This window comes from Oncorhynchus keta, chromosome 33 (assembly GCF_023373465.1).
Source record: "Oncorhynchus keta strain PuntledgeMale-10-30-2019 chromosome 33, Oket_V2, whole genome shotgun sequence".
Lineage (NCBI taxonomy): Eukaryota > Metazoa > Chordata > Actinopteri > Salmoniformes > Salmonidae > Oncorhynchus > Oncorhynchus keta.
In genome coordinates, this window is record NC_068453.1 from 8,863,096 (window position 1) to 8,876,572 (window position 13,477).

The following is a 13,477-nucleotide window of genomic DNA, read 5'->3' on the forward strand; positions in this document are numbered from 1 at the left end:
GCAACTGGGTCCTGAAATTCCTGATGGGTCGCCCCCAACACAGGGACCGCACAATGGTTCCTACTCAGCCCCCTCCTGTACTCCCTATTCACCCATGACTGCGAGGCCATGCACATCTCCATCTCAATCATCAAATTTGCAGATCACACAACAATGCTAGGCCTGATTATTAACAACGATGAGACAGACTACGAGAGGATGTGAGGGCCTAGCCGGAATGGTGCCAGGAAAATAACCTCTTTTCAACAAAATGAAGGAGCACAGGGAGCACACCCCCATCCTCAGGAGGCTGAAGAAATTTGGCTTGGCCCATAAGACCCTCACAAACGTTTACAAATACACCATTGAGAACATCCTGTATTATCGCCTGGTACGGTAACTGCACGGTCCACAACCGCAGGTATCTCCAGAGGTTGGTGCGGTCTGCCCAACGCATCACCGGGTTCACATTGCCTGCCCTCCAGGACATCTACAGCACCTGGTGTCACAGGAAGGCCAAGAAGGTCATCAAGGACCTCAGCCACTTGAGCCACAGCCTGTTCACCCCGCTTACCATCCAGAAGACAGGATCAGTACAGGTGCATCAAAACGGGAACCGAGAGACTGAAAAACAGCTTCTATCTCAAGGCCATCAAACAGTTAAATTGTCACCACTAGGCGGCTGCCCGCCCAATACCCTGCCCTGAACTTTAGCCACTGTCACTAGATGGCTACCACCTGGTTACTCTACCATGCACCTTAGAGGCTACTGCCCTATGGACATAGTCATTGAATACTATTCACTTTAAACACTTCTTATGGCTGAAATCCCGTTAATGGGATTGATATGACAACAGCCAGTGAAAGTGCAGGGCGCCAAATTCAAACAACAGAAATCTCATAATTAAAATTCCTCAAACATACAAGTATTATACACCATTTTAAAGATAAACTTGTTGTTAATCCCACCACAGTGTCCGATTTCAAAAAGGCTTTACGACGAAAGCATACCATGCGATTATGTTAGGTCAGGACCTAGTCACAGAAAAACACAGCCATTTTTCCAGCCAAAGAGAGAGAGTCACAAAAAGCAATCACTAACTTTATCGAATCACTAACCTTTGATGATCTTCATCAGATGACACTCATAGGACTTCATGTTACACAATACATGTATGTTTTGTTCAATAGAGTTCATATTTATATCCAAACACCTCAGTTTACATTGTCACGTTATGTTCAGTAATGTTTTGCTTCCAAAATATCCGGTGATTTTGCAGAGAGCCACATCAATTTACAGAAATACTCATAATAAACATTGATAAAAGATACAAGTGTTATGCATGGAATTATAGATATACTTATGCAACCGCTGTGTAAGATTTCAAAAAAGCTTCACGGAAAGGCCTACCTCTGGCCAATCAGATAGCTGTGAAGGCACAGCGATCTGAGCTTTCTCACACAATAGACTGTAAAAAGAATCCTGGAAAGCATAGCAAAGTTGATCATGTGTGATTTCTAAAACTTTTAAAACCATGACTAGAAAGAGACACAACGAATACAGCAAAAGATCTGCTGTTTTTACGAGTGAGTTTAATTTCTAAGTTATTCAGCACTGTCAACACTTTGTTCAACACTTTGATAAGCCATACAATGGCGTCCTCCTTCCACTCACGCTACCACCAGCACTGTAGCTGCAATGAATGAGTATAGTACAGTGTTTCGATAACGTGCTTGCGTTGTTATTATTAGCTGCAAGGAATATTTCACTTTCTCTGGTCACAGGAGTAACAACATGAATTGGTGCATGAGGCCAAATGCAATGCGACTTAAGTTTCGTCTTCAGCTGGAAAATTGTGTCCTCTTTTCTCAGTGGAGGAGGGAGGGAGAGGACAGGCACTGTTATTCCACATATATACACACTCCACATATACACATTGGCACTGTTATTCCACATATATACACACTCCACATATACACATTGGCACTGTTATTCCACATATATACACACTCCACATATACACATTGGCACTGTTATTCCACATATACACATTGGCACTGTTATTCCACATATATACACACTCCACATATACACATTGGCACTGTTATTCCACATATATACACACTCCACATATACACATTGGCACTGTTATTCCACATATATACACACTCCACATATACACATTGGCACTGTTATTCCACATATATACACACTCCACATATACACATTGGCACTGTTATTCCACATATATACTACACATGATGCCAGTCCAGTACAGTATAATGCTGATTTCAAAGCATGTGGAATTGAACGCTTATTGTAGGAGGTTAGAGACAATTACAGACAACTTTGATAGAAGTTTCTTCCTTTAAAAAACAGCCTTAGTATCACGTTTTGGTGAAGACCCAGATTACAGACAGTGCCGAGGTAACAAAAGTTTATTACCAGAACAGGGGGAAGGCGAAACGACAGGTCAAGGGCAGACAGAGGTCAGTAATCCAGATCAGAGTCCAAAAGGTACAGAACGGCAGGCAGGCTCTGGGTCAGGGCAGGCAGAGGTCAATAATCCAGTGTGGTGTTACAAGGTACAGAATGGCAGGCTCAGGGTCAGGGCAGGCAGAATGGGGGAGATGGATGACACCTGGAGGGGAGGTGGAGACAAACACAAAGACAGTAGAGACAGATCAGCGTGTGACACCTAGTTGGTGTAATTAGGACACCCCCCCACCGCAACCACCTCTATGAAAGCATTATGTGCTGTATTTAATTGTCTTTCTTCCTTTGTTGTCAACCTATTCTCATAGTAATGCTTTAGAATTCATTGAACCTGATTGTACAGTTCTTGGAAGTCCAGTTGCTCATTATGTTTTTAATGGGACTCAACTAACTATTAAAGATACAGCCATCATCCGGCTCCAATACAGAGAGATGATGAGGAGACTGGAGTGATGGTAATGTTAGATGTGTAGTGTGTGTGTGTGTTTGTTTGTTTGTTTGTTTGTTAGGATCCCCATTAGCTGTTACTCATGCAGCAGCTACTCTTCCTGGGGTCCAGTATGTGTGTGTGTGTGTGTGTGTGTGTGTGTGTGTGTGTGTGTGTGTGTGTGTGTGTGTGTGTGTGTGTGTGTGTGTGTGTGTGTGTGTGTGTGTGTGTGTGTGTGTGTGTGTGTGTGTGTGTGTGTGTGTGTGTGTGTGTGTGTGTGTGTGTCTACAACCCCTGGCCCCATAACCAACGGGTGAGGCTATTAAACCTGATCAATCCTCAGATTTTAATGATGTCCCTGAGGTCTTGTATTGTTCTCACCATCCCTTCTTTCTATGAATGTATACATGCATTTTGTTACAGCACAGTGAAAAAGGCCACCATTAGTGTCATAAAAGAACATGTACAATGCCTCTTTATATGGTGATTTTTCAAGCATGCTGATACAGAAAGAATGTAATTCACAGCGTGCGCATCAGGGTTCACCCAGCACACACTGCACTCTGCACACTCCATATTATTGTAATTACGACATACCTGTCATTGTTAGGCATTAAGAAGGTAGAAATACGTGCCATGAACGGCATGACTGAGGCTGTAAATGATATGTGCATTTGTCATGCAATAAATAGAGGATCTTTCCTTCCAGCACTCAGAAAACACGATCAACCAAACATACGGTGCATTCGGAAAGTATTCAAACATCTTGACTTTTTCCACATTTTGTTACATTACAGCCTTATTCTAAAATGGATTGAATTCGGTTTTTCCCCTCATCAACCTACACACAATACCCCATAATTATAATGCAAAAACAGGTCTTGGAATTTTTACAAATGTATTAAATATAAAGAAAACAGAAATACCTTATTTACATAAGTATTCAGACCCTTTGCTATGAGACTCAAAATTGAACTCAGGTGCATCCTGTTTTCATTGATCATCCTTGAAATGTTTCTACAACTTGATTGGAGTTTAGCTGTGGTATATTCAATTGATTGGACATGATTTGGAAAGGCACACACCTGTAAGGTATTGTCCGTAAAGCTCAGAGAAAGGATTGTGCCGAGGCACAGATCTGGGGAAGGGTACCAAAAAATCTCTGCAGCATTAAAGGTCCTCAAGAACCCAGTGGCCTCCATCATTCTTAAATGGAAGAAGGTTGGAACCACCAAGACTTTCCCTAGAGCTGGCTGCCTGGCCAAACTGAGCAATCAGGCCTTGGTCAGGGAGGTGACCAAGAACCTGATGATCACTCTTACAGAGCTCCAGAGTTCCTCTGTGGAGATGGGAGAACCTTCCAGAAGGACAACCATCTCTGTAGCACTCCACAAATCAGACCTTTATGGTAGAGTAGCCAGACGGAAGACACTCCTCAGTGAAAAGCACATGACAGCCTGCATGGAGTTTACCAAAAGGCACTTTTGGTGAACAGGTCTGATGAAACCAAAATTGAACGCTTTGACCTGAAATCCAAGCGTCACGTCTGGAAGAAACCTAGCACCATCACTATGGTGGAGCATGTTTGTGGCAGTATCATGCTGTCGGGCTGTTTTTCAGTGGCAGGGATTGGGAGACTAGTCAGGATCGAGGGAAAGATGAACAGAGCAAAGTACAGAGAGATCCTTGATAAAACAAAACCTGCTCCAGAGCGCTCAGGACCTCAGACTCGGGCAAAGGTTCACCTTCCAACAGGACAATGACCCTAAGCACACAGCCAAGACAACGCAGGAGTGGCTTCGGGACAAGTCTCTGAATGTCCTTGAGTGGCCCAGCCAGAGGCCGGACTTGAACCCAATCTAACATCTCTGGAGAGACCTGAAAATAGCTGTGCAGCGACTCTCCCTATCCAACCCTGACAGGGCTTGGGATCTGCAGAGAATAGTGGGAGAAACTCCACAAATACAGGTGTGCCAAGCTTGTAGCGTCATACCCAAGAAGACTCGAGGCTGTAACCGCTGCCAAAGGTGCTTCAACAAAGTACTGAGTAAAGGGTCTGAATACTTATGTAAATGTGATATTTGAGTTGTTTATTTTTAATTCATTTTTTTGTCATTATGGGGTATTGTGTGTAGATTGATGGGGGGGGGCGATTTAATCAATTTTAGAATTAGGCTGTAACATAACAAAATGTGGGTCTGAATACTTTCCGAATGCACTGTAACATTTGTCATGCCACGAAAAGAGATACGGTTCTCAGAATCCGCATTTGACAGAACAGTTCCTCGAACTATGCATCTGTATTATTTTCACAAAGTACTGAGACAGCGGCTTTTTCCCGTGTGTACTTGGAAGGATGAATAGGACAATAATGAGTGTAGAGAACAAGTGTGACTGTGTGGGGAGAGTGTGTGAGCGATCTGGAGATTCTTAGATGAAAAGAGAGAGAGAAAGAGAGGAAAGAAAAAAATAGGCTGGGACCTGCTGACGTAGCCTCCGCATATGTTCTGTCTAGAGACTCTTTGTGCGTGTGTGTGTGTGTGTGTGTGTGTGTGTGTGTGTGTGTGTGTGTGTGTGTGTGTGTGTGTGTGTGTGTGTGTGTGTGTGTGTGTGTGTGTGTGTGTGTGTGTGTGTGTGTGTGTGTGTGTGTGTGTGTGTGTGCGTGTGTGTGTGTGTGTGTGTGTGTGTGCGTGTGTGTGTGTGTGTGTGTGTGCATGCGATGTGTGTGACAATAAATGACCTCAAAGCCCACACTATGGGCCCCAAGGAGACGTATGCTGTATGCATGGACGATTAATAAGCAGCTAGTAAGCAGCAGAGGACAGAAGGGTTGACCAGAGGGTGTGTGCATGCGTGTGTCTTTGTGTGCCTATGTTGTGTGGTCATTGTGTGCCGACAGTATGTGTTTACGGCCACATTCATTTATATTCAGAAGATATTTGCTTGTTTGTGTGGCCCGTGGTTGAGTTGAGGGGATGTCACCAAGTCCTTTTTTATATCTGTCACCCTTTCCCTGATGCCTGTTCCTTCACCAGGTCCCTTTTAATTTGATGCCTCTGTCCCCTAAGAGACTCTTCCAGAAGACCTCACTGAAAGTGCTCAGTAATGTAAAAACCCTGGGGTTATCCCAACAGGGCTGGCTCTTCTCCCTTCATCCATCCTTCTTCTCAAACAGGGGCAGTAAACATTACAGGAACCTGCATAAGATGTAAAACTGAGACTTATTGGCAGTATTGACAATACCTTAAAATGACGGACCTCTTTAGGTTGTGTGGTTCCGGCTACTTCTCATAATTGAATTCCAAATGATGGTTTCGGGCTGGAAGAGACACAGAATCAGTTCTGTTCTGAATTTTTGAGAAGTATGTTGTGCTGTAATGGCCATAGACACTATTACAGTGGACTATATTACAACATTTATGAAATAGAATACAGGTCAAAGTTATAGACTGCCATTTGAGGGCATGGAACTATAAGGTTCTATCTGCATTTTTTATTATTATTATTTATTATTACTGACATAGCCTTGTTCTGTTCAATGTTGTCTACCTAGAAAGTACTAGAAATACCCCAATTCATGTTAAGTTAAAAATAATACAAAATAGAAATTGCTGACACCATTCAAACCAATGAGGGTTCGGAACGTTGAAGCCAATTATCTCAGAATCGTCTTTTTATAGTCCCCAGCTCTCAATATGTGTGTGTGAGTGTGTGTCAGTCTGTAGGGGTGTACGCATTTTTGGGTAATTTTATTTTATTTTCTGCTCTTGGTTTTACTTAATCAAGCCAGTCAAGTGGCTGCATACTAAAAGCTATATTACCATTTCTTGGAATGAAAGTGAACGTGGCTGAAGTACTAAATGCATAAGTAGGAGGAGAGGGAGGTGGATTACCAATAATATTTCACCATTAAAGTGGGAATTCCAAAACTTTTGGCCCCTGGGGTCTGGAAGAAAGGACACAGTGAAAAGCTATGAAGCTGACACCAACTTCAATTATGGCAATGCAGCTTCCAGAGACAGCCCACTCCTTAGACTTCAGCCCGGCCCGGATACAATGGACTCCTATCTCTCTTATAGAAAAAAAGACATAAAAACACAACCGGGATTATTTTCCCTCTGAGAGAATAATAATACACGTTTTGAAGTATAAAGGACATTTCTGTAGTGGAAATTAAAGGTCCCTTTGAGAATTTCTAGTGGGGACATATTTTACGTTACTTTTGGCAACATCTCCCCCCTTTACCACCCTAAAAGTATTTTACTGCTAATTTGAGCGGTAACTGCCTGGTGGAAACAATAACTACAGATATTACAAAAAAAGTGTTAACATTACAATGAGAGAGTACTTAAACTTCCATCTGTGTATGATTCGTCATCTGGACCCGGGCCCAGTGCTGGTGATGGTGATGTTGTTAAAAGCCTGACAAAAGCTTTTTGTTCCAGCATTATGATACATTCACAGCTGAATGTCTCCATTCCAATTAGGCACTGATTGCCTTATTACCCAGCATTATGGGAAATAGAGGAGCCAAGTGAGAGGAGAGGATGGCTGTCAGCCTATACTGAGAGAGAGAGAGAGAGAGAGAGAGAGAGAGAGAGAGAGAGAGAGAGAGAGAGAGAGAGGAGAAAAAGGGTTAAGAGAGAGACCACAGAGAGAGGGAGTGAGAGAAAAAGAGAGAGATAGGATGAGCAAGTCTTCTTTTTAAGAACATTTGAACTCTTATTTAACTAGGCAAGTCTTCTTTTTAAAAACATTTGAACCTTTATTTAACTAGGCAAGTCTTCTTTTTAAAAACATTTGAACCTTTATTTAACTAGGCAAGTCTTCCTTTTAAAAACATTTGAACCTTTATTTAATTAGGCAAGTCTTCTTTACGCAAATAGACTACATGACCAAAAGTATGTGGACAACTGCTCGTCATGTTGGAACATTGCTGCGGGGACTTGCTTCCATTCAGCCACAAGATGAGGTTGGGCACTGATGTTGGGCGATGAGGCCAGGCTCGCAGCTGCCGTTCCAATTCATCCCAAAGGTGTTTGATGGGGTTGAGGGGCCTTCCCCAAACTGTTGTCAAAAAGTTGGAAGCACAGAATCGCCTAGAATGTCATAGTAAGCTGTAGCTTTAAGGTTTTCCCTTCACTGGAATTAAGGGGCCTAGCCCAAACCATGAAAAACAGCACCAGACCATTATTCCTCCACTATGTATTCGGGCAAGTAGCGTTCGTTCTCCTGGCATCCACTAAACCAGATTCGTCCGTCATACTGCCAGATGGTGAAGTGTGATTCATCACTCCAGAGAACATGTTTCCACAGCTCCAGAGGGGAGCGAGCTTTCCACCACTCCAGCCGACGCTTGGCATTGCACATGGTGATCTTAGGCTCATGTGAAGCTGCTTGGCCATGGAAACCCATTTGTTGATGCCGGTTGCATGTTGAATGTCACTGAGCTCTTCAGTAATGCCATTCTACTGCCAATGTTTGTCTATGGAGATTGCATGGCTATATGCTCGATTTTATACACCTGTCAGCAACGGGTGTGGCTGAAATAGTCGAATCCAATCATTTGAAGGGGTGTCCACATACTTTTGTAAATATAGTGTATGTTTGTATGGGGTTGGGTGTGTTTAACAGGAGGTTGGTGGCACCTTAATTGTGGAGGACAGGCTCGTGGTAGTGGCTGCAGTGGAATAAGTGGAAGGGTATCAAATATATCAAACATAAGGTTTCCATCTGTTTGATGACATTCTGTTCCAGCTATTATTTTGAGCCATCCTCCCCTCAGCAGCCTCCACTGGTGTGCGTGTATGTGCGCGTATTCAGCACGTGTGTATCTGTGGCTGGGTGTGATTGTGCTGTGTCTCCTTGTTAATTGGATTACATGGAGTGTTCTGTTCTAGACAATATATCCTTCATGGATCAGTTGAAAATGAGTTTTATGAGGGCCATGACTGTGGCCACTTCCTTTTACTGCGTATTTTAGGAGGCTATTAGCCCCTCTCCCTCCCATTCCTGCTTCCTCTGAGTGGATGCCTGAGCCGGATGTCTTCCACTCTGACATTGTCTGCTTCAAAATACCTATGTGTTCTCTCTTTATATCCCCCATAAAAGATACAGGGAACAAATATGCTCGAGACACCTTTCCCTTTTCCTCTTACCATTAACCATCTCTTACCAAATCAAATCAAATCAAAAAATCAAATCACATTTTATTTGTCACATACACATGGTTAGCAGATGTTAATGCGAGTGTAGCGAAATGCTTGTGCTTCTAGTTCCGACAATGCAGTAATAACCAACAAGTAATCTAACTAACAATTCCAAAACTACTGTCTTATACACAGTGTAAGGGGATAAAGAATATGTACATAAAGATATATGAATGAGTGATGGTACAGAGCAGCATAGGCAAGATGTACTCTGTTCATATTAAAAAGGTATGGGAGGGATTGAGGACATAGATCCCCCCCTCCTTCTCTATCCTCCTTTCTCATAGCTTCCTTCAAGTGTAACGTTCTTGCTTTGTTGTTCCCCATCCTTACATCTTCCTCTACCTTCACCCTTTCTCCAACCCTCATCTCTCCCTCCTCCTTTATCACCATTCCCTTGTCTTCTCCTTCTGTTCTCCCCACCATAATCCACTACACCATCGTCCTCTCTTTCCTACTCTCCTATTCTCTTTCACCTTCACCAACCATCTCTCCTTTCCTTCCCTCCTCACCCGCCTCCTCCTTTCCACAGGTGGTCAAATAGGGACTTCTCTCTCTGGTTGATCAGAGCCAGCTGAACCCACTAACGTGCCCCTGCCCCCCCCCCAGACCCCATCTCCCCTGCTGGGCTGAGTGCTGGCTGGCCTGTCCTTAATCCCCTGACTGCTCCAAGTCTGCTCTCACCTGTCCCATGTGTGTTGTGCTGATGGCCTGCTTCCCCCTGATACCTGATAGGAACATCACTCCTCAGCACCAGAAGGGATTTCAAACAGACACTACTCCTTCAAAGGCTTTAACACACCTTTAAGTAAAACAGTAAAGGGCTCAGGTGTGGACATAAGGTTAAGGCTAGAACAATCCGTTTTAGATGTAATTTAGTCATTCATTTTGCACTGTACAAGTAAACACCCAGCCACCAGCTCAAGCGTTCAAACGACACCTCAGTTGCAATACGGCTACATTATTAAAAAAGCCTTGTTTTTTTATATTGAAAGCTTCTGTGTGCCTTTCCTGTAGTGGTTTTACTGTCTCAGAATAAATGTCAGTCACCCGGGTGAAAGGAAATCAGGGCTGTGTGTGCTCCATCATTCTCTGCCGAAGGGCCCCCTGAAGGACATCAAACCCATTCAGAGAAATACTGTAGAAAAGGTCCAGGAGGGATTCTTACCATAACATGACCATCATCATCCTAATTGCTGTTGTCTTTGTTGTTAAACACTGGGAGATCTGTACGCACACCGAGAGGGCTCACCGTTTGAAAGCAAAGCAGTTTAGATAAGCAAGGAGCTTTTCCCGAGTGAATGTCATGTCTAATGCTGTTATGCACTGCAATGTCCGAATGTGGAAAAACAGCTACAATTTAGAGAGAGGGTGGGTGCATAAGTAGTGTGTGTGTGTGTGTGTGTGTGTGTGTGTGTGTGTGTGTGTGTGTGTGTGTGTGTGTGTGTGTGTGTGTGTGTGTGTGCGTGCGTGCGTGCGTGCGTGCGTGCGTGCGTGCGTGCGTGCGTGCGTGCGTGCGTGCGTGCGTGTGTGACCTTTTATAAATCATCCCCTTTACAGGGTTATTTATTCCGTCTGAGATGATTGAATTGGTGAGAAGTGAGCTTGACAGGTTTAAAGCAGTCTATCCACCTCCTCTCCCTCCCTCTCTCTCGCTCTCTCTCTCGCTCTCTTTCTCCTTCTTTATTTTCAGTCTGCTCTTAGTCGGCTCATATTAGGAGAGCCATTGTGTGAAGATCAAAACTCTCACCAAGGAGCTTTATATTTCATCAAAACTTTTACCAGACACTGTGTTCAGGAACAATGACAAATGGCAGCCTATTGTAAACAGCATGATTTCCTCCATCTGAGCAGTGTGCGGTCTTCACTTGACTTCACTTTACAGGCTCGACTAAAGTGATTCCTTATTATACCACCACGGCACTCCACGTAAGTGATGTAACACTTCCTGATAGGAGAGCGAGGAGAAGTTTGCGAAGGGGGAGAGAAATGCAGGAACAGAGAGGGCGATATAGAGTGGGGCAGAGGGAAGGATGAAAGAGGGGAAGAAATAGGGGAGAGAGGGGGACCAACAGAGGGGTGACATAGAAATAGTTTGAGAGAGAGAGCGACAGCGAGCGACAGCGAGAGAGAGTGACAGCGAGAGAGAGAGAGAGACAGCGAGGGAGGGTGATAATAGGGAGGGGTATAGAGAGATGAGCAGGCTGGCTAACAGAGGGCTATGGTATCAGCAGAGTGCCTGACAGTCCTTAGCTTTAATTAAAGAGGAATTACATTAATAAGCCTGGCTCTGGCCTGCCACTGGAGGAATTCATTACATTTAGACTGTTTGCAAATACCACCTGATCTAACATCTGTTAAAAGAGGACAGGCTGTCCCCAACCAACCAGCTCTAGGCCTATAAACACTCACTAAAGAGTTTGCTACCAATCACAAATGCTGCATAGCTGTGCTCAGGATAAATTGTCTACCAGCAGAATACCACCCTGCAACCCAATGCTGCCTTGTCTCTGAAGCTAAGCTAATCTTTATATTTTTAGATATAAGGCTCTATGGAAGTCTTACTACCCCTTCATCGCCCATCAAGAAGTGTTGATGTTCTTCTTGTGTAACTTCCAGGTCAAGCCTGCATCCCACATGGCACCCTGTTCCCTATATAGTGCACTGCTTTTGGTCAAAAGTAGTGCACTACATAGGGAATAGGGGGCCATTTTGGACGTCACCAAGGTCTAAGCCTCAATTGACCTCAGTGATCCATGATTTCATTACAACAACTAGATCACTTCTGTGCAGATGACCATCTCCTTGAATGCAGTGTTTTTTTTTAAAGGTTTTTAAGTCAAAGAGAAAGGAGTTGATTTAACTGGTTTTCGTAATTGCTTCTTGGTGTCTAGCCTAGAGGCCTGGCATGTGAGTCTAGGGTATGTAGTGCAGGGGTACTCAACTGTGAGCCCCAAATACTTCTGATTTTATTTTCTCTCTGGAAGTTAATAAGTGATCGATTGTCATCACTGATTAGCCAGTGAGTTTAATGCTTTTTGAGGTCGGTTCGGTTTCGGTTAGATTATTTTTTTAAATTATCACGGAGTTTCTAAAATTAAACAAATTATGACATTACAATGATTTTAGAGCTTTTCAATGGAAATTCCAAAGCCCAAAATAGTAAACATTAAATTGCCAAAACATTTTTTTTTAAATGGTCTCTGTCAGGTCCACATTGGGTAGGCATCAATAGGAAATTACTTTGAAATAATACAATATTTCAGTTGTATATATTACTTTGTTTTATTTGATGACTTTATTAGGTTTCATTCCTTATTAAAGTCATCATCTCATCTCTGTTCAGGCAGTAGCAGTCTGCCAGCCAGTTGTCTATGTTCTACCCATACTGTACTGTCTGTAGTCATCCTATATAGCTAGCCTGCCTCAGTATGCTGCAGAGCTGTCTGACAAAATCATTGTACTAGTTCTTCAAAATAGATAAGGCATACTTTCACAAACTGTCTCTGTCCGTGTCGTTGTTGTGTGGTGTAGGCTACATTTTCTCTCTCTCCGGGTGTATGTAACCTAACGTACTGTATCAGGCGTAAAAGTGTATCCGTCCAGAGATCTGAATATAATGAAGAGATGTTCATGTCTCCACCCTAACAATTAGATGGCATTGTCCCAAAGGCTGGGAGGAAGACGACACGCTTAGGTCCAAAATAAAATCGTCCAAAATCGTACATCAGCTGATATCTCAAAGTGCTGTACAGAAACCCAACCTAAAACCCCAAACAGCAAGCAATGCAGATGTAGAAGCACGGTGGCTAGGAAAAACTCCCTAGAAAGGCCAAAACCTAGGAAGAAACCTAGAGAGGAACCAGGCTATGTGGGGTGGCCAGTCCTCTTCTGGCTGTGCTGGGGGGAGAGGAACCAGGCTATGTGGGGTGGCCAGTTTTCTTCTGGCTGTGCCGGGTGGAGATTAGAAACCTAGAGAGGAACCAGGCTATGTGGGGTGGCCAGTCCTCTTTTGGCTGTGCCGGGTGGAGCCTAAGTCCTCTTCTGCCTCTTCCTCTGTTTTGCCTTCCACCATGCATCCTTGCTCCTCTTCTTCCTCCTCCTCTTGGCTGTTGACCCTGTTCATTTCCTGGTCCATCCATTATTGGAAAATTGCAACTCTGTGTTTTTGGTCTGTCTATATATGCTTGCCAATTGATTCTTCATGAGATGCACCTTTGAGAAATTTAGACAACTGGTTGATTGTTGGTTGAACTAACACTTTACATTCCTTTATGAGTGAGGGTCAATATTACCTGCACAATTCATTAATTCACGTTTTTGTACAAAAGGTCTAATAGAAATGTGTAAAACTATGCTTGACAG

General features: G+C 43.5%; 1 long non-coding RNA gene across 1 annotated transcript; it reads right to left on the reverse strand.

Moving 5' to 3' along the window:
• Positions 1-1,561: 1,561 nt before the first annotated feature.
• On the reverse strand, positions 1,562-7,370 carry LOC118366432 (uncharacterized). Its single transcript, XR_008088892.1, has 4 exons — positions 7,239-7,370; positions 6,797-6,975; positions 6,147-6,222; positions 1,562-2,621 (listed from the first exon to the last, which is right to left on the reverse strand). It is a non-coding gene; the product is annotated as an uncharacterized LOC118366432 (long non-coding RNA).
• Between the last annotated feature and the right edge of the window lie 6,107 nt (positions 7,371-13,477).